Genomic DNA, 21,767 nt, shown 5'->3' with positions numbered 1-21,767 from the left:
GAATACAATTCCCTATGTTATACAGCAGGTCCTCGTTGGTTATCTATTTTATACATAATAGTCTGTATATATTAATCCCAAACTCTTAATGAACCCCCTTCCCACCGCTTTCTCATTTGGTAACTATTGTTTGTTTCCTATATCTGTGAGTCTATTTCTTCCCAACTAATCTATAAGACTTTCGGTGTCTTAAAAACTTGCTTCTAATGTCACCATACCCTGTATAAACAGAAACACAATCTTAGAACTTTTTTTTTTAATGTAAAGAACAAATCAGGGCAGGCTCACTATGGGTGCCCTTCACTTAATGAGGCATATGGTCCAGTTCTAAACCAGCTACAAACTGAATTCCACTTCGATAGCACTAGAAAGTCACAGACTGAGTCCATGAAGAGGAAAAGAGTGAGTACTATTATTTCTAACCTCACCATCAAAAAGGCAATATCAAAACTCAAGGCCCAGTGAAGACAGTTAAGATTTAAATGGTTCACTGTTGCCAGAGGTTGAGATAAGACTATACTCCCTCATCCTTGAGTCCACTGTTTCGCTGCAGATTAGCTCAAAGTAGGAGAGTTGGTGCCATGTCCACAGTCCTCTGTGACCCCAATATTAATACAGAACAATCAACAGCTGTCAAAGTACAGCACACATGTAAAAAGCTGGAAGAAACCTGAAGAACAACCAAACCATCACCAGGGTTTCCTTATTTCCACCACCCAGCATATGACGAATCCTGACACATTAGTTGAATCAAGTGAAATGAAACTAATCCTCATGCCCTTACAACTGACCTTTGTACCAAGCAATTACATGAGACTGAAGCAAAACAACTCATTTCTCAGTAGGCATCAGTGTTAATTTTAGCTACAAATCCTTTTGCAAGGCAATGTGTACTGTTTCTCATAAATATGTCTTATAATTCAAACTTTTCAAACACAATAAGTTTATTCAAAATTTTTAGGAATAGGCATGACTAATCAACTCCACTTACAACTCTCTTACTGTGTTTATTTGTAAGTTATGTCTAATATTATGAAAGCAGTTAGATAATCTGATGGGTGCCCAGATCCTCTGAAAAATCAGTCCTCCAACTTCCAGACATTGGGCACTTGACAACTTCCTTCCTTAAAGACTTTGGTAGATACATACATCTACCAAAATGGAAATGCAGGAAAGGAAACTAAATGGAAACCAAATTTTCACTGTGTTCCTTGATGATTTCTTAAATCTTTTTAGAAGGTATAACATGACCACATTTCACTGACTTAAAAGTGAACATTTTTGCACATTTTAGCCTTTCTAAACTGCAATTTAGGATGCATTCAGGATGTATTTTAGAATCAGTGGTATCTTAACACTGTGTCAGTTCTTCTTTTTCCCCTTTTTAACGGCATGTCTAAAAAATCGTACATCTTACAATTAGTGGCTGCAATTAAAACCAGTATTTAAGCTACCCTTCCTATTAGTTTATACCAAGGTCACGAAAATTTGTGAGTTGCCTCTAGTTTATAAATAAATCAATTAAAGCTTATGGAATTAGATGCCAGGATAAGAGACACTAGAGTATTAATAGAGAATGATCAACCTGTTCTCTGCTTTTCTAACAGAAACGAATGTTTACATTTAAAAGCCATTATTTCCCGGGGATGCCAGGAAAGAGCTGAAGATATTAAGATGGTGATTCATGTTTTGTGGCCAAAGAGGGAAAATAAGTCCCCAAATAGCACAAGAACAATAGATTAAACCAACCAAACCCAATGTGCTAAGTACAATGAGATCTCATAGGAGGGAAAACACGCATCCCCCAGGGGAACAGGGTGGTCACAGAAGATGCACTCCAGCTGTCAGAAGGTGGGTATGAATGCCCAGGGCAGAAGAGATAGGGCATTCCAGGCAGAGAAAATACCAAATGCCAAAGGGGGTCAAGGAAATGGCAACACACTCCAATTTTCTTGCCTGGAAAATGACATGGATAGAGGAGCCTGGCAGGCTACAGTCCACAGAGTCACAAAGAGTTGGAAAGAACTGAAGTGACTTAGCACTCAAAGACAGTCAAACACACAAAAAAGGTTGCTGACACTGTGAATGGGGAAAGACGTGTTAAACAAGGAGGTTGTGAGACTGGGGTGGCTCTAAGGCCTTTACATAAGCAAATGCAAATCTAAGCCAGAGTCAACTACAAGGGTACCCTCAAATGAGAAAATTAAACATAAGAACAACCAATCACAAACACCCAACTGGACTTTTCGCAAATAAGACAACCACACAAGCAATACCAATCGATCATTTCCTTGTGTTGCTTCTCTATGTCCCCTATTAAAGCTCTTCCCCCAGCACCTGGCAACTGACTGCTCCTAACAACCGATCAGAGGCTGCCTGAGCCCAAGAGCTGTATGCTCAAATGAACTCTTAAAAATTTTAATGTGCCTCAGTTTATCTTTTAACAGAGGTTAACAGTGGTAGAAAAACCTAGAGAGAGAAGTGGCAGCCCCAAAATAAAATATATTTTCGGCCATTTTAAGTAATAATGATCATCATCTTCCCTTCTCTGATCATTTCAGCTAGAGATTCCAAAGACTCAAATAATTGCTTTTTTTTTTTTTTAATCTCCAGTCTGATATGGCTATTATTGGCCTTATTGCTTAAGAGAAAAATCAAGGTGTTCCAGATAGCTGTAAGTTTGTGAATGTCTTCTTTAGACTTGACATGCTGAAGTTAAAATGAAATTTTTTTAACATTATTTTTTGCTAATCAACTCATAATGGTCTTCACCATTATAATTCAGCAGGTAGGGTTTCTAAAATTACAGACCTCTCTAACAAGCTAAAAGGAACTTGTGAGTAAGATTATGAATGAAATCTAAAGAAGACAGATGAAATCTGCTCCCAAGTATAAAAGCCAAAGAATTTATCCCATTAGCATCTGAATAGTAAGTGCCAACGCAGCAAGCTGTCATCTGAAACTCTTGGCACTTCCTCCTCTGAGCCCTGATGAAGCAGGAGTCATTGTAAGGATGTGTGAGGAGATAATTAGAACTCTCCTTTCCCCCAAGTATTGACAGCCGAAAGAGAATAACAAGGTGCCATGATTTTATTATGCAGCAAGTTCTACTGTTACATAAGCTGAGTTATAAGAACTTCTTAGACAACACAGTAACATCTACTAGCTGCTTATTATATGTATCAGGCACTGAATATTCTCCCCCACTAGGAAAGATGCTCATGGAGGACATGAGCTTTGTCTTACTCACTGCTGGGACCAGGCACAGAGGCGCTCACTAAACACAAGCATAAAAAACACAAGAAATTGAAGTACCATATATCCACTATTTCATTTAACCCCTAGGAGAACAGAATTTTCCACCCCAACCTATGAATTATTTTAAGCTGTTTATTCTCTAAGAAACAGCAGACAGGGGAAGAACTCCAAAAACCAAGCAGGACTTAACCCTTCTGAAGAAACATTGACATTGATAAGGAAAACCTCCATTTGTAAGGGCTTCCCTTGTGGCTCAGCCAGTAACTAATCCACCTGCAATGCAGCAGACCTGGGTTCGATCCCTGGGTTGGGAAGATCCCCTGGAGAAAGGAAAGGCTACCCACTCCAGTATTCTGACCTGGAGAATTCCACAGACTGTATAGTCCATAGTTGCAAAGAGTCAGACACGACTGAGCAACTTCCACTTTCCACGTATTAGGTTGTCTTCCCTAGAGGTATCAAGAAGAGGAAAAACCCCAACTGATAAAGATGGCGAAGGCAATGACCTAAATCCACACTAACAGCTTCACCTGTGTTTACTGTGTTTAACCTGGGAACCTCTCATAACCTACTCTCCACCCTCAACATCTTTTGTTTTCAGTAGAGGACGATGTTTAAGATGAGGGCTTCAACTATGTCCATGAGTTTTCCTGGATCTCTGCCATGTACACATGTTCTTAAGTTTCTGTGTGCTTTTCTTTTCTATTAAACTTTTGTTAATCTGTCTCATGCCGACTGAATTCTTAGGTCAGCCAGAACCTACAATCACAGAGGAAAATCTCTTCCTTCCAGACAGCTGCAAATTATGGCTAGAAATCCTGTATTACTTTTTCCATTTTGCTCAAGGGAAAACTAAGGCTTGAGAAGCAAATGACTGACCTAATGGCAGAACAAAGCCAGACTCTCCCACCCAGGCCTCCGTGCTTAACGTACTTCCATATCTATGTACGTTTCCTCCTGTGTACTATATCAAATCTTCATGCAAATCTCAGCAAGTTTGAGACCTGGAGTTTGATATAGGAAAAACTCAGAAAAGGCTAAGTGGGAGATTCTCAGTAACCCATTGACAGCCACTGAGCTTCCAGCAGAATCACAGGCTGCCTAATGAACCTTCAAAGAAGCAGAAAACAGATGAGAAAACTGAAGGAACCTCAAGGATAAAGGGCATTTTAGCGTCCTGTTTTGTCACAATCTTAAGTTCTCCTGTTTACCAAAGTAAAGCTTCTTCTTTATACTGGTACTTTTCCTTCTCAGTTCAGTTCAGTTCAGTCGCTCAGTCGTGTCCAACTCTTTGCGACCCCATGAATCGCAGCACGCCAGGCCTCCCTGTCCATCACCAACTCCCGGAGTTCACTCAAACTTATGTCCATCGAGTCGGTGATGCCATCCAGCCATCTCATCCTCTGTCATCCCCTTCTCCTCCTGCCCCCAATCCCTCCCAGCATCAGAGTCTTTTCCAATGAGTCAACTCTTCGCATGAGGTGGCCAAAGTACTGGAGTTTCAGCTTTAGCATCATTCCTTCCAAAGAAATCCCAGGGCTGATCTCCTTCAGAGTGGACTGGTTGGATCTCCTTGCAGTCCAAGGGACTCTGAAAAGTCTTCTTCAACAACTCAGTTCAAAAGCATCAATTCTTCGGCGCTCAGCTTTCTTCACAGTCCAACTCTCACATCCATACGTGACCACTGGAAAAACCATAGCCTTGACTAGACGGACCTTTGTTGGCAAAGTAATGTCTCTGTTTTTCAATATGCTATCTAGGTTGGTCATAACTTTTCCTGCAAGGAGTAAGTGTCTTTTAATTTAATGGCTGCAGTCACCATCTGCAGTGATTTTGGAGCCCAGAAAAATAAAGTCTGACACTGTTTCCACTGTTTCCCCATCTATTTGCCATACAGGTATGGGACCAGATGCCATGATCTTAGTTTTCTGAGTGTTGACCTTTAAGCCAACTTTTTCACTCTCCTCTTTCACTTACATCAAGAGGCTTTTGAGTTCCTCTTCACTTTCTGCCATAAGGGTGGTGTCATCTGCATATCTGAGGTTATTGATATTTCTCCCGGCAATCTTGATTCCAGCTTGTGCTTCTTCCAGCCCAGCGTTTTTCATGATGTACTCTGCATAGAAGTTAAAATAAGCAGGATGACAATATAGAGCCTTGACATACTCCTTTTCCTATTTGGAACCAGTCTGTTGTTCCATGTCCAGTTCTAACTGTTGCTTCCTGACCTGCATACAGGTTTCTCAAGAGCCAGGTCAGGAAGTGCTGCACTCAATATGCCAGCAAATTTGGAAAACTCAGCAGTGGCCACAAGACTGGAAAAGGTCAGTTTTCATTCCAATCCCAAAGAAAGGCAATGCCAAAGAATGCTCAAACTACCACACAATTTGCACTCATCTCACAGGCTAGTAAAGTAATGCTCAAAATTCTCCAAGCCAGGCTTCAGCAGTACTTGAACCATGAACTTCCAGATGTTCAAGCTGGTTTTAGAAAAGGCAGAGGAACCAGAGATCAAATTGCCAACATCCGCTGGATCATCGAAAAAGCAAGAGTTCCAGAAAAACATCTATTTCTGCTTTATTGACTATGCCAAAACCTTTGACTGTGTGGATCACAATAAACTGTGGAAAATTCTTCATGAGATGGGAATACCAGACCACCTGACCTGCCTCTTGAGAAACTTTTCCTTCTATCAACCTTCTAAAATTGCTTCCGAAATTATATAAAATGAATATACTGTTTTGATTTTTTTCAGTAGTATTTCATCAAATCTAAGCCAGAGTTTACCATAATGACCCAAAGAATGATACAATTAGGTCATGAATAACCACCTGGCTTACTGTGAGTGCAAGTGTTACCCCAATTTTATGAAGGCAACATAATGAGACAGCAAAGTTAAGTCTCTGAGAACCCATAGAAAAAGAGAGAACCCACCAGAGGCTGAGCAAGAGTGAACGCTTCTCAAGAACAGAGGATTTTAAGCTTGTTTCAAACAGCCTTATACAGAATGAAGGGAAAAGCACCAGCTCAATAAATATCAATTAAAAATACATAGAATAACTACTGATTTGCTTCAAAATTCTGTGTATGAGGATGACTTCTTTTTAAAAAAAGTTAATCTAATATAGTATCCAAAATTTCTCAACAAAAGGGTGCTTTAAATCATTTTTTTTTTTTTTAAAGTAAAGGACCAGATAAACCAGAAAAATGGGTCATTCCTAAATCCTGGGTATGTTAATATTTCACAAGAAACTACATTTTTTTTGCAATTTAAAGAGAAAAATTTTATTGCAATATAAAACGCACTTATAAAATGTCCACAGAAGGCATGTAATTCTTCACTGCTATATAAATTTACTGGGAATACTTTATTCACTTTCTATTGTTATGACATCACCCAAAACATAAACAATGAGTTATACTCTATAACAAATGCATCACTGATTTTCAACAATCATTGGTTTAATAATTAAAGATTATATAATCACATCTATATTCTGGAATGTTCACTTGCATGTAGTGTAATAGAGTTTAAGAGTATAATTGCACATGGATGGTATAGAAAAACATTCACTACTAAATTATTTTATACCATATGACAGGTTAACATTCTTCCCGGCTGAAAAGAAGAGCGTCAGCAGCTTGGTCTCTAGTCAACAGTTCCAGGATTCTCGATGCAGTAGTGTGTATGTGTTTGTGTCTGTGCACCCACCGAAAAACTTAACTCTTTCATAAAAAAGTGCAACATTACCGTACTTATTTTGCATGTTTAAATATGCAAATATGATTATTTGTAAACAAAACCCCACACAAATACTCTTAATTCTAGGAAAAAAACAAAATCTGTCAACTCATAATTATTCTAACATGCTTTAGTTGAACACACATTGGATTTCTGAAAGGTGCATATATTACCTTAGATAATAAAGTGTAAAAATGACTTTCTTATTTCATACTATGAAATGTGCATGTCTGGTATTTCCTTTATGCAAGTTTAGATCAAGAAATTCTAAATCCTGGATCCCCACAATTCACTTAGAAAAGTCCTCAAAATTATGGCTCTTGCAGCAGGTTTATCAGATTACACATGATGAAGTGTTCTAGCTCCCTCTATTTCAAGTATTGAAGAAAATGAGGCTCAAAATCTCTGGAGGCTGTAACTAAAAATGTAAAGCTTTAGGAAACAGTTAAATGTGTTTTGAAATATGATATAAACTGAAACATATTCTTAATCTGTGTTAGGCTGATGAGTACCAGGACTTTAAAATAATTTTATTAAATCTGGACATTCATTCAAAAGTGATAAAGAACACAATTTGCCTATTAGTGTATGGTTTTTGACAAATCAATCGTGATGTTTAAAATGTTTTCAATATTGTTGACAACGGTTTTGTTTTCTTTCGAATATTAACTTGATATTCAATTAAACATAAATATTTTGCCTCACACTACATATAATGAAATGAATTACTTTTGAAATGGAAAAAATTTTATAGCACTAGAATGAGAATTTAATAAAGGTATTTAAACATGTCTTTCAACATCATCAGAAGTCCTATAGTATAGAAAATATCTAGTACCCTTAAGGCTTCAGAGTGAGCTGATCTTCTGCAACTTTAAAGCCATTTAAAAAACCAGAAAGTCAAATAGAAAAGACTGCTGCAATAAAGCACCATCTAAACATTGCAGATATGATCCCACGGTCTGAGTGAGCACTGCTCTTCAGAGCAAGCAACTTTCCACTTTTTCCTAGGCACATGAAGTTTTCAGCTTAGAAAATAACCTAACCTGGTCCTTAACGTATTCATTAAGTGGAATGAATATTTTAAGGTCTTTCTCCCTTAAAAAAAAAAAAAAAAGATGTATCATCAAACAGTAATAAGACTTGTATCTTACTTTTGGACATTAGCCTTTTCTGGAATTGGCCCAACTGTATAAAATTTTAAGAATTATATGAAAACTGTGGAATAATCACTCTATGAAAACTGTGATGAAATTAAACATCATTATATTGAATTCTTTTCTAGATTTAACTCAGAAATCATAAGTCTTCTTTAACATTAATTTTATAAACATACAGAAGTGAAAAGTGCTAATTTTCAAAAAGTACAATTTTCCCCTCTACTCTGTATCAACATGGAATGATTTCAGTTCTCCTGTACTAAAAGCTGGACTCTTAAAAAACTAGTATTATAATAACTTTATTCAGTAGTAGCTTCAGTTTCAGCTGGACCCCTAATTATTCTTCGAATTCCTCTTTTTCCTGAAGGGCCTTTTGGTTTTGCAAAACTGTTTATGTGCATGCTGCTTGGGATGTACTTCTTCATAAAGGAAGTCTGCAGTCAACTCATCCCCATTGTCTATCTCGATCTTTCTAATGATGTCCATTTGTAGTTGTCTTTCTACAATCTCTAGCAGAGGGCTCTTGCAGCTAGAATACAGCATTTGTTCTCTTATACTGCATGTGTATCCAGGCATTGAATAAATAAAAACTATAGACTCCAAATAGTCTCCTTCATGAGAATGTTTATACAGAAAGAAATGATAACGTGCTGCATCTTTGGGAATCCTCTTTGGCAAATCTTTTAGTTCTGTATTTATTGTGTTGGCCAAAATTATGATTTCATTTTTTATATCTATTTCCAATTGTACATAGTTCAGCTGTCTGTTATTCAATTTTTCCAAAGCTTGAAAAGCTTCTTGAGAAATAGGAAATGCTACTCCTTGTAGTGTTTGATGCTTAGCGTCCACACTCACGTCAGTTTGTACCTCATTAATTTTAATCTGTCTTAATTCTTCTTCAGCTGCAGTCAGTGGGGCAGGAGAAGACTGTGACAGCAAATATTTTTTATACCCATGTAATGATACATCTTCCTTTACTGTTCCAAACATTTCGTCTTTAATGTGGCCACCTCCAAACTCCTTTTTCAGAGTTGCTCTTGTTGCTGCATACAACATTTTCTGATGAACATGAGAATGATCAGGAGACCACGCAATGAATATCCATTCATATCCCTGGGCATTCTGAGAATCTAACCTGAATAATACATAGCACGGTTGTTTGTCCTCCAACAGGGGTAAAACAAAGGAATCATAATCCTGATCCCAGGAATCTGAAGGCTTCCTACATGACCCAATCACAAGTTTCTCATTTTCAATAGATATCTTCAGAAGTCTGTATTTTCCATTTCTTGCTCTGGCAAAGATATCTTTAACGTCTTCACTTGCTTGGATGCCGGTCTGGTGGGACATGGCGGCGGCCGCGGGCTCCCGGCTCCAGCGCTGAGTGCCTACATTTTTTTTTTAATAAAGAAAATGCTAAAGAATGCATGGGAGATACCAATTACTTCATACATACATATGACTTGGTGCACAGGGGCCGAACAAATGCTGAAAGGTTTCCAAGAAAACAAAAACAGTTGTACTTGCATAGACCATTGAGCAGACATTCACTGTAAGTAACAGCAGTTACTATGGTTACTGTGGGTTTCCATATTAGTTAATTTACACACTACTCTATGCCACTACATAGCCAATTACTCTCAATGCACATTGTTATCTAAAATAAGCAATGAACAGAACATATCAGCTAATACAAAGCTCAAGATAAAACCTGATTTTCTTCAAATACAAAAAAACCACTATATGTATTTCTGAAACAGAGCAGGGCCCTATGGTCCTCACCATGTACTCTGCCTACTTTTTGTCTGTGGACAACTTTAGTCAAAGAGTAAGTTTAATCAGAGAAGTGAGAAATGCTGAAACAAAGGAAAACAGCCAAAGGAGACTAAATAATAATAATGCAGTCATTTAATGGCAACCCACTCCAGTGTTCTTGCCTGGAGAATCCCATGGATGGAGAAGCCTGGTGGGCTGCAGTCCATGGGGTCGCACAGAGTCGGACACGACTGAAGCGACTTAGTAGTAGTTAGCATAGTCAAAGACATCGAGTTCCTTCTCAAGGGCTCTAGATAATATCCTGAGCCATATTCTGTGAGCTGTCTTAGAGATACTAAAATCCCAGGTGGAGACATTAACTATTTGATGACCAGATTGTACCCAGGACATGAGCTGCCACAATTCCAAGAACTGGCCTCAGAGAAATGGGAACAAGTGGACCCTGGAAGTGAAGATTAACTGTACCTGAAACAACCAAAATTCTGAAAGAGATGGGAATACCAGAACACTTGACCTGCCTCTTGAGAAACCTATATGCAGGTCAGGAAGCAACAGTTAGAACTGGACATGGAACAACAGACTGGTTCCAAATAGGAAAAGGAGTACGTCAAGGCTGTATATTGTCACCCTGCTTATTTAACTTATATGCAGAGTACATCATGAGAAACGCTGGGCTGGAAGAAGCACAAGCTAGAATCAAGATTGCCGGGAGAAATACCAATAACCTCAGATATGCAGATGACACCACCCTTATGGCAGAAAGTGAAAAGGACTGAAAAGCCTCTTGATGAAGGTGAAAGAGGAGAGTGAAAAAGTTGGATTAAAGCTCAACATTCAGAAAACTAAGATCATGGCATCTGGTCCCATCCCTTCATGGGAAATAGATGGAGAAACAGTGGAATCAGTGTCAGACTTTATTTCTGGGGGCTCCAAAATCACTGCAGATGGTGACTACAGCCATTAAATTAAAAGACGCTTACTCCTTGGAAGAAAAGTTATGACCAACCTAGGTAGCATATTGAAAAGCAGAGACATTATTTGCCAACAAAGGTCCGTCTAGTCAAGGCTATGGTTTTTCCAGTGGTCATGTATGGATGTGAGAGTTGGACTGTGAAGAAAACTGAGTGCCGAAGAATTGATGCTTTTGAACTGTGGTGTTGGAGAAGACTCTTGAGAGTCCCTTGGACTGCAAGGAGATCCAACCAGTCCATTCTGAAGGAGATCAGCCCTGGGATTTCTTTGGAAGGAATGATGCTAAAGCTGAAACTCCAGTACTTTGGCCAACTCATGTGAAGAGTTGACTCATTGGAAAAGACTCTGATGCTGGGAGGGATTGGGGGCAGGAGGAGAAGGGGACGACAGAGGATGAGATGGCTGGATGCCATCACTGACTTGATGGACATGATGGTTGTGAGTCTGAGTTAACTCCGGGAGTTGGTGATGGACAGGGAGGCCTGGTGTGCTGCAATTCATGGGGTCGCAAAGAGTCGGACACAACAGAGTGACGACTGAACTGAACTGAAAACAACCAAGATGATGCTGGTCAGACCACTGATGACCAATCTGAAGATGACCATTAGAGATAACTGTGTTGCTTCTGCATGTAGCCCCTTCCATCTGCCTATACAAGCTCCGGCCCCACTGGTTACCGTGGGTGGGGGTTGGGGTGGCCTTTGAACAGATGTCTACCACCCTCCGCACTAGTTGCCAATATCTGAAATAAAGGAAACTTTCCTAGGCACCAACCTGGCTTGTTTACCGGCTTTTGGGAGGAAAGCAGCTGGAACCCCCAAACTCTTTCAGAAATGTGTGTGTGTGTTGCTTTAAACCAAAAGAGACCTACAAGAACTTGAAGGTATCCAAGCAAGCAAGAAAATAAAAATAGTCTCCTGATGCAAATGGTGCGCCAACTGTGACAAACAATCTCTTATGGACTGAACTCTACTCAGACTATCCTCAACTCTTTTTCAAGTACATCTAACTTACGGGCTTCTGTGGCCATCTCTGCATTGTCCAGTTTTAGCATGAATCCTGCTAAGTCCATTTAACCAACCCCACCCCCGCACCCTGCTCAGTATCTGATGGGGCTCCTCCTCCTCCACCATCCCCCTGGTGATAAAGGGTCACTCTGGCCAACCTTCGGCAAGAATCCTGTCAGGTCGGTTTAGCCAGAATCCCCCCATTGCCCTCTGATATTTCTTCTTCGTAATTTTCCATCCACAGACCCCTAACCTGCTCCTCGGCCATAAATTCCCACTTGTCCATTGAGTTCAATTTCTCTCCCATTGAAGTAGTCCTACACCTATTACTGTGACCTCTCCCTAAAGTCTTTCTTACTGCACTTTAACAAGTGTTACTGAATGATTTAACAGTTTGAGTATTTTTTTTTGACACCTACTACTAGGTAACAGGGAGAAAGTGAAAATAAAACACCTGTTATAGCGGCATGGTTAGACACGCAAGGACTTCCTTCTTTTTCTGTACAATTTTTATAGAAGAAGCAAAAAGATTAGCAGACAAAGAATCAAGCACAAGGAAACACAAAAGTTCAAGGTCAGGAATTTTAACAAGGTAATTATGACTCAAAAATTGACAAATAGCTATACAAGATCTTGATAAAGCTACATATAACAGAAGTTCAAATGAGTCCCAAAAAGTTGGGGTAACATTCTGTGACAGAGAGTTAAGACATGTAATGATTATGCTTAATGGCAGGAAAAAAAAAAAAACACTAATAATTGAACAGAAAGAAAAACTGGGCTCATCCCCAGGTTAAATATACTGTATCTCACTATCACAGGGCAGACCAGGGAGAAAGGGAAGGAAACATCAGAACTGATAAACATGTATATTAGGAGCCATAAAACGAGTAAACACAAACCTATTTATCTTTGACTACTGAATGAGAAAATCTCAGAGACAAATGAACTGAGTCTAACCACAAACCTTAATAGATTCACCTATTACAGCTATCCTACACTTTGTCATCAGTACCCATTTGTACAGCAAGGTGAAGCAGACACAGATAAAATACTGGACTTGGGTTCCAACTCTTCCATAATTAATGAACACAGGCTCCATAAAACCTGGAGACACCTTTATCTGCAGTACTCAATCAATAATAAATGCCCTTCCTAAGTTACTGACAAAACCTTTAAAAATAATAATAATAGTAAATGCTCTTTAGGTATCTCTCTTTCTCTCTCTTCAGTCGCTAAGTCGTGTCTGACGCTTGAGACCCCATGGACTATAGCCTTCCAGGCTCCTCTGTCCAGGGGATTCTCCAGGCAAGAATACTGGAGTGGGTTGCCATTTCCTTCTCCAGGAGATCTTCCCGACCCAGGAATTGAACCCGGGTCTCCTGCATTGCAGGCAGATTCTTTACCACTAAGCTATGAGGGAAGCCCATTTAGGACATCTATAAGCTTTATCAAAGTCAGTTTCTGAGTCTCAACTTTCTCAACATCTTTTATAGTGCTTGGCAATTTTAATGAGCTTGACATAAAGGTACTGGAGATAGAACATTGTACCTGTGCTCAGACATTCCCGAGTCTAGCAGGAGGCAGATGATTAACATAAGATTGTATGAGAGAAATAAAAAAGTAAGAGCAAAACTAAGACTGGCCTGTGTGGCCTTGAGGCCAAATCTATCCTAAAATTTTTTACTAAAATTAGTATTTATCTAAAGAGTTAAATTATGTCCATCCACTGTTCAACATACAATTACCACAAACCGTCGAGTTAAAAATTGTATATGAATAAAATTAATTATAAAATTGATTCAAATTTAAAACTATTTTAAGAAGTAAACAAGGGAAAATCTCATGCCCTTGAACCCCATTCAGGGCTCAAGTTTAATAAGGACCTTCTCAAACACTCCACTGCTAGCAATGAAAATTCACATTTCCTCTCTGATGTATCCATCTCCAATCACGAGGCCTGCAACTGAGAAGAATTCCTTCAGGGGAGAATCTGTATGGATAAACAAGCCACACAAGCATAAAGGAAAACTGCTGCTGCTGCTAAGTCGCTTCAGTTGTGTCCGACTCTGTGCGACCCCATAGACGGCAGCCCACTAGGCTCCTCTGTCCCTGGGATCAATCCAGGATGTCTTTCATTGCTAAATAAATCTTCTTAAAAAGTTCAAAGGAGAAGAATATTAAAGAAGAAAAAATAATACATTATAAAACAACCACCTCAAGATGACATGCAGGAGTGAAAATGACAGCTTCTTTAATAGATACCCTCAGAGATTGGAGGATATTATGAGGATTACAAAAGATGGCAGGGAGAAAGGAAAAAAGCAATAAAGGGAGAGAGTAGACAGACACATTAAAAGTAAACAAATTCAATACAATCAGTAAACAACACAGTCTTTGAAAAAGCCATTTATAGATACAAAAGATACATTCAGGAAACCTCCAAAAAGGCAAAATGACAAAGCAGGAAATAGGAAAGAAAATGGGTGTAAGGAAATACATTAAAAATAAATATAATAAAATTGAGAAAATACAAGTCAAGCTTTTTCCTCCTTGGTGAAGGTAGTACTTATAAAATAAATATAAATAAATAAATAACAAAAAGATACTGTTTAAAATAAACTTAACCCTTAAGCAGAAATGAAGTTTTGTTTTGTTTTTCTGAGAATCTGGTTAACAGGTTCCCAATTCCTTTTTGAAAGCAAACATATACTCAATTATTTGAGTTATTCTATTCAGAATTTGTTCACAGTCAGCCAGCTGTGAGACACTTGATTTGCTCTTATATTCCATCTACCTCTCTGTCCAAAGTTCATTACTAGTTGGTATTTGATATTGAACACCTACAGTGCTCATTATTATTTTTGGTAAAGATATTACAACCAAGGGAAATTAATTTTGTTCTCTGAAGACAGATTTATTAGTACAAAATGAATCCAAAAAAATATCTGTAAACTGAAGAATTTAGGGCCAGTTTCTTTTCACTAGTTGGTATGAAAAAAAAAATCATTTTCTTTTGTTTGTTAAATAAACATGTTCTGTCTGCTATGCCATTTGTGGGGCCAAGGCTGCAAAAATCTGGAAGAATAAATTTTAAAAAGCATTATATTTAAACATATCCTGTAAATATATACTCAAGATCTTCCAAGAACTATGTAAGGTTTGAAATGTAGTCAATTTCTTAGCACTATTATACTGAATTTTAGGACAAATTCCACTCTGTATAATAACAGTATTTTCTGTGTGTGTGTTTGTGTGTTTTCCTTTCCTTTGGACATGCATGCTGCTGCTGCTGCTAAGTCACTTCAGTCGTGTCCGACTCTGTGCGACCCCATAGACGGCAGCCCACCAGGCTCCCCCGTCCCTGGGATTCTCCAGGCAAGAACACTGGAGTGGGCTGCCATTTCCTTCTCCAATGCATGAAAGTGAAAAGTGAAAGTGAAGTCACTCAGTCGTGTCCGACTCTTAGCGACCCCATGGACTGCAGCCCACCAGGCTCCTCCATCCATAGGATTTTCCAGGCAAGAGTACTGGAGTAGGGTGCCATTGCCTTCTCCACTGGATATGCATAAGCAACAACAAATATTAAGAGTTGCAAAGGCTCATGGAAATAACCCAGAATTGTCCCCAACTCAAACTCCTAAGAACTTTTCCCAATTTTACTTTTGAGTAGGTAGTTCATGTACTGGGAATCAATATTAAGAGATATGATAGGATATAGAGTGAAACATAAGTCATTCTCTCCGGTCTCCTACCAACCAGTTCCCCTCTTTGGGATGAATAATTTTATTAATTTCTTAGAATGCTTTTTGAATATAAAAAATGTATTTTTTGCTATCTTTTCACTGGAAGTATCCATATAACAACAACAACCAAAAAAAAAAAAAAAAGCCAGCACTGAAACATTTAAATAAGTCACATTTATCTCAAGGGTGCGCGTGTGCCACCATCCAGTTTACAGGCACTACCTGATGCCCAAGCGGGCTTGCCACCTCCTGCAGTAACTGAGACCTGTCCCAGAATCACCAGGACAATGCAAAACCGCTTCTCTAAGAAGACAGTCACACTTTGGCTTAAATAAAATACAAATAAAGATCTCCATTTTTTAATGGGCAGGGGGAGGGATAAAATATTTTACACTAAGAGAACGTATGTAGCTATAACTTCCCTTCACAACTTCTACTTGGCTGTGGCCTCCAGAGAAAGTTACTGAGTCGCTGATTTCTAAGGAACATTGTGAATGACGCTCCTTAAAAAAATGCCATATATATAAATGTACAAACAAATTAAGGAAGAGAGGTCATGTACTCTTTAAAAACATATGTTCATGACTCTTTTCCTCTTCATGAGCGATTCAGATGAGCCAGATCCTGGCAAGCGTGCATGTGCGTGTGTATTTTTGGGGGGACATGGGATGTTGAGGCATGAGTCAAAGGTAAAGTAGACCACCCACCAGGGGATGTCAGAGCTCCCCAGAAGGAGGAAGGATAATGCTGCTCTCGGGAAGCTGTGGTTAGGCTATAACATGCAACACTAAGCACACCCCTAGCGGAGTAAGACGATCACGGAGAGGGCGTCTTACCTGTTTTGTTTCTGCAACCACAGGGGCTAGATGTTGAGTGCCATACAACAGACGTGCAATCTTATTTTCAAATAAATAAATGTAAAACCTCCTCTGAATAGCAGAGTGTAGAAGAGTGTAAAATTACATTAAGAGACATTAAAACGAGTTAGCAAAGATCAAGAAGGCACAGTGAGTGAAAAAGAAACCAGAAGACAGGGCTCCTAAGAGCCAGCATGGAGGGAAATTTGAATGCGTTATCAGTCAGACAACCTCAGGAAACTGGCCTTTCTCAGGATCACTTTGAAGTAACAACCCTGATACATAAACAACTAAAGGAGAGTCACATCAGTGAATTAAAATTTGGGCAAATGTGCGAAGACATAAAATAGATGCGATCATACTGACAATAAAACAGAGTGCAGAGAACAGCCCCAAACCAGGAGTACAGCAGAAGGCGACAGGGCTCCGTGCCCTCGGTGCTGGAGACGGTCCTCCAGGAGGGGTTTGCACCTCTGTCCACCTTGTGAGTGAAGCGTTGACCGCCTTTGTTTTAGACAATCTTTTCAAGGATCTTTGCATAGTCAAACTTAAGAGAGAGTATGTCTGTCCCTTCCAAGGCTAAGAGTAGGTGACCTTGCAGGGGGCTCTTCCCTCCACTGTCGCCGTCCCTTCTGCATCTGAACCTAGGGCAGGAATTACGTGCAGAATGCTTGTGCTGCCCTGGCCCACAAGCGCCAGAGGTGATGATCCAGCTGAGAGGGCAGCAGGTGACGAAGGGCTCCTCAAACACGTAAACTGTTCTGCCGGTCTAGGTCCAAGGTCTGGCAGAAACAAGGAAGATCACAGCTTCATGAAGGACTCAGAGGCAGCGGGGCGGAACAGACAGAAGAGAAGCAAGATCTCAACAGACACATGTGGCCAGAGGGAAAGGTGAATGGCAGTGGGAGGCTGAGGGCAGATCACCGTTATCTGGATTCAGCTGTTCCTCCCGACCCTCCCTGCCCCTGAGACATAGCTGAACCCTCCACAGACTAGGAGCAACACCTTCTTTCCTCTCCCACAGGGCCCTGTATGGCCCAACACCCACTGGCACTCACATGTAAGGCCTCCAGGCACATCCCTGAGAACCTCAACTCTTCAGGCTATTTGCCAACCATGGAGAGGGGAAGGGAGTCTGGGTTTAGCGTCCTTTGACACCTGAAGTCTTCCTGATGGCTCAGTTGGTAAAGAATCTGCCTGCAATGTGGGAGACCTGGGTTTGATCCCTGGGTTGGGAAGATTCCCTGGAGACGGGAAAGGCTACCCACTCCAGTATTCTGGCCTGGAGAATTCCATGGATGAGTCCATGGGGTCGCAATGAGTAGGACACAAATGAGCGACTTTCACTTCACTTCACTGTCAAAGAGATGCTGTTAGTGACCAAGTCAGAAGGCTCTCTCTCCCAGCGCTGCCAGGGGTGTTATCACACTTCTGCCTGTGAAGGCGGCCTAGAAACCCTCACAACATCAAGAGCTTTCTCCAGTTACATTCCTTGGGGCTAAGCAGGCAGATTTATGATCACCTCAGTGCCTCTGGCAGTCAAGGCTCCCCATCATCAAAAGGGTCCCAATATCTTACCGGACTCTTTGGGCTCCAGAAACAGTAGGTGCCACACCTGAGCACTCCATGAGGTACTTAATATGGACTAATCTACAAACCAGGACTGGCAACCCTGTTCACAGCAGCACCTCAGCTCTTCATGAAGCAGTGACAACTATGCCCCTGGGGAAACTATCCCCCAACTCTGCTCCCTGAAGCAAAGGCACTGGCTCACGCAGCTCTCAGCCAGGCTGAAACCCCATGTCCACTGGGGTACCACAGCTCTTCAGTCTCAACACCAACTCTGCAGAAGTGCAACAGACAAGATGCCTCTGTCAGCAGGCAAAGCTCAAGCTGCTCTGTGGCCAGGACGGCCTTGATGAACCTTATTATATTTTTACTACCCTGGGTCCACTACCAGTGAATGGTCTAGCTCAGGCCTCATCCTGCTGCTTTGGAGTATGACTGATCATGCTTTGGTTTAATTTGTATGACATAAACTGGACAGATATGGTCAGAGCACCTATCGATCTGATTAGCCAGTGGCCAACAGAGTGGGGTATCTTGTGAAAATCCATCAGAAGCCAAGACAGTAGAGAAACAAGGTAGATTATTTCCAAAAGGTCATTCTCTTGCAAAGGAGGTGTTCAAACATTTTTGCTCCAGACTAACTTTTCAAGATAGTTTGGAAGATAAGAGACAGTGTCTGCTCTGAAGCAAAGTGCAAGCCTCCTTACTATCCAGTATAATATAGTATCTCTTTCCGTGGCATTTACTTCGCATCGTAAAAAATTGGAGATTGATTAGCTCTGAGTTCCTCTCATATTAAAACCCACAGCATAAAAAAGCTGTCACCTGACCCTCTTCCCACCATCCACTGGAAAACAAGATCGAGGAATTGCGCTCTGGCTGTTGCTGAGTAATAACTGCCCTGCATCTCTGATCTGGGAGCCCTGGGTTTTTGGCAGTATACACCAAACTGTGGCAGCCGACTTGTTGGCTTGCAAGTGGGGTAGTCTAAGGTTGCTCATGGTTCTTAATATTTATAACATCAAGAAAAACTAAATTACCAGACACCACTGAAGCAACACAGCACACATGCACACACCAGCTGTAGGCACAAGAATCAGTTGCATGGAACCATTCATAAAATTCCTAAAAAAGCTAAGAAATGTTACTCTCCTCTGCTTGGCCCTTCCCCCACAGGCATCAGCAATACCTGTAGGTATACAAATGTATTATCTATATCATGCCAATTGAACTTTATAAATTTTCAGTATTAGGTTTTTAGCTATGAAGTGACTCAGAGTAAAATCATATAGAGCTGAGGAACACTAGAAAACTGGCTATAAAGGATTTATTTCCAAAATTCTAGGAATTAAAAACAAGCACTGATGAATACCTAAAATATTCTCTTGGGAATTTGTAGTTGTTTTAATATGGATATTTCTAAGAATTTACAACTCTAGTTTATGCTATAAATAATGTATCAGCAGAAGATAAATATTATAGATGTCACATTTCTGAAATGTTTAAGAATACCATGGTTTATAGAAATAGTAAATATGCCAGAAGAATACATATTCAGGCTTATGGGTAGAAAACATATGTCTGTGTCAACAACACTCCTGAAATGACTGCCAATTTTCTTTCCTTCCAGAAGACAGTATTAACAATCCCATAAAGCACAAGATACTTTCATTCACATCATAAACTACAGAGTCAAAATACATGCCTTTGAGTGTAGCCATGGAATATGTCTCAGTAAATGCCAGTTATCTTCATCATAAATTTCTAACATCTCATTATAAACAAAACCCAGGAAACAAGAATCAAAATTACATTAAAGACAGGTTGCTATCAACCATTGCTCATGATTGATAGCTTCTGTACACAGCTGAGGTAGGGGGCTACTGGATAGCAGTAACTTTTATACTCCAAGAATCAGAGAGGTTCACATCCTTTGACAAATTTTTTTCAACCCAAAGGCAACAAAAACAACATCATTAAAGTAAATCTTATACACATGGTATCATTTCATCTGTAAATATTTCTGCATGCATCATCTCTAAAAGATAAGTTCTTTTTAAAAGGCAATACCATAATATAATCAACACATTGAAAAAAAGCTTTTTAAAGAAAAAATAATTGCTTGGTATCAATTACTCCATGTGTTCAAATTTCCTCTTGTATGAAAAAAAAAATTTTTATACTTGGTTCATTCAAATGAGATTCAAACATACTCAGCACATAAGTCTCTTAAATCTCTTTCAATCAGGTTTGCCTTCCATTCACTTCCCTTTAGATGGCCTCCCCTCTCCCCTAAAAGTGATGGTGTAGTAGGTAACAGTCCTTTGGGAAGCAATTAGGTCCTCAAGGTGGAACCATCATGAACAGGATTAGTGACCTAGTAAAAGAGACCCCAGGGAGCTCCCTTGCCCCCTGCCCCCAGTGAACACACAGTGAAAAGGCACCAGCTATGAACCAGGAAGGCGATCATGGTGGCACCTTGATCTTGGACTTCTCAGCCTCCAGAACTATGAGAAATAAATCTCCATTGTTTGTAAGTCAATCAGTGTGCGGTGTTTTGTCACAGCAGCCCGAACAGATTAAGACATCTTTCCTTTCGTTATGATCACAATCTACATCCATGATTTCATCAGCAGTGGAAGTTCTAATTCTGTAACTGCTCTTGACTTCTAGCACTGCTCATTAGGAGTTGAGATTCTAATTCTACCGTTATTCGTATTACCTGGAATATTTCTGTTAAAAGAAACTTCCACATATGACTTATTTGTTTTCCCTGATATTTAGTCTAATGGCAAGATAAACATTTTTTTTTTCCTTCACTAGGTGGATTTTCTTATTTGTTTTGTCTCAGGCTTCGTGTGTTTTGGGGGAAGGAGCTGATTTTGGGAGGGTTTTGGTTTTTGTCACTGCAGTAAGGAGTGACAATCAGACTGATAATAGACTTGCAGCTGGAGCACTGGAAGCCAGATGATGGTGGTGGGAGTATGCACACCTCAACACTCAACAAAATGAACAGAGTAGGTTCAGTCTAAAGACAGGATAGTACAGTTAGAATACTCTTAGATCCTAGAGTCTACTAAGAAGCTAAATATAATTAACTTTATACTTTGAGTCAAATATACATGTTAGAAATTTTAAAATAAGAACAAAAAGAATACACACAAGGTACATAACGTCTCAAAGAGAAAAGCGGAATACAATTAAATAAGAATTATAGCAAAATACCTAGAGACAGTAGAATAGTGAGGAGGTTTAAAAATAACACTTGGCATGTATGACATATAACAGGAAAAACTGGTAAATCGGTCCTTGTCAAAATTAAGAACTTTTGCTCTGCAAATGACCCTGTTAAGGGAATGAAAAGACAAGCTACAATTAGGAGAAATATTTGAAACCCAGGTACCTCACAAAGAATCTGTATCTAAAATACAGAAAGAACCCGCAGAATTCAACAGTACAAAACCAATTAGAAAATGAGCAAAAAAAAAAAACATGAATAGACATTTCCCCAGGTGCTGTACAGACAGCAAATAAGCAAATGAATTCACCATCAGCTATGAGGGATGCAAATTGAAGCCACTGTGACTTATCACCACACACCTGTCAGAATTCCTAGAATTTAAAACAGTGACAATACAATGCCACTAAATGCCCGGGACAGTGCAGAGAAACCGGATCAC

General features: G+C 39.7%; 1 protein-coding gene and 1 pseudogene across 22 annotated transcripts in view; both read right to left on the bottom strand.

Moving 5' to 3' along the window:
- The window catches only part of TPK1 (thiamin pyrophosphokinase 1), a 391,983-nt gene that overhangs the window by 325,078 nt on the left and 45,138 nt on the right, over window positions 1-21,767 (bottom strand). The window lies entirely within an intron of this gene.
- On the bottom strand, window positions 8,250-9,573 carry LOC147373538 (twinfilin-1 pseudogene; annotated as a pseudogene).

The sequence above is a fragment of the Bos grunniens genome, chromosome 4 (genome assembly GCF_055505025.1).
Source record: "Bos grunniens cultivar Pamir isolate PY7600 chromosome 4, Bosgru_T2T1.0, whole genome shotgun sequence".
In the NCBI taxonomy this organism is placed as follows: domain Eukaryota; kingdom Metazoa; phylum Chordata; class Mammalia; order Artiodactyla; family Bovidae; genus Bos; species Bos grunniens.
Note: the sequence above shows the minus strand (reverse complement) of the source record. Positions and strands in the feature narration are given on the sequence as shown.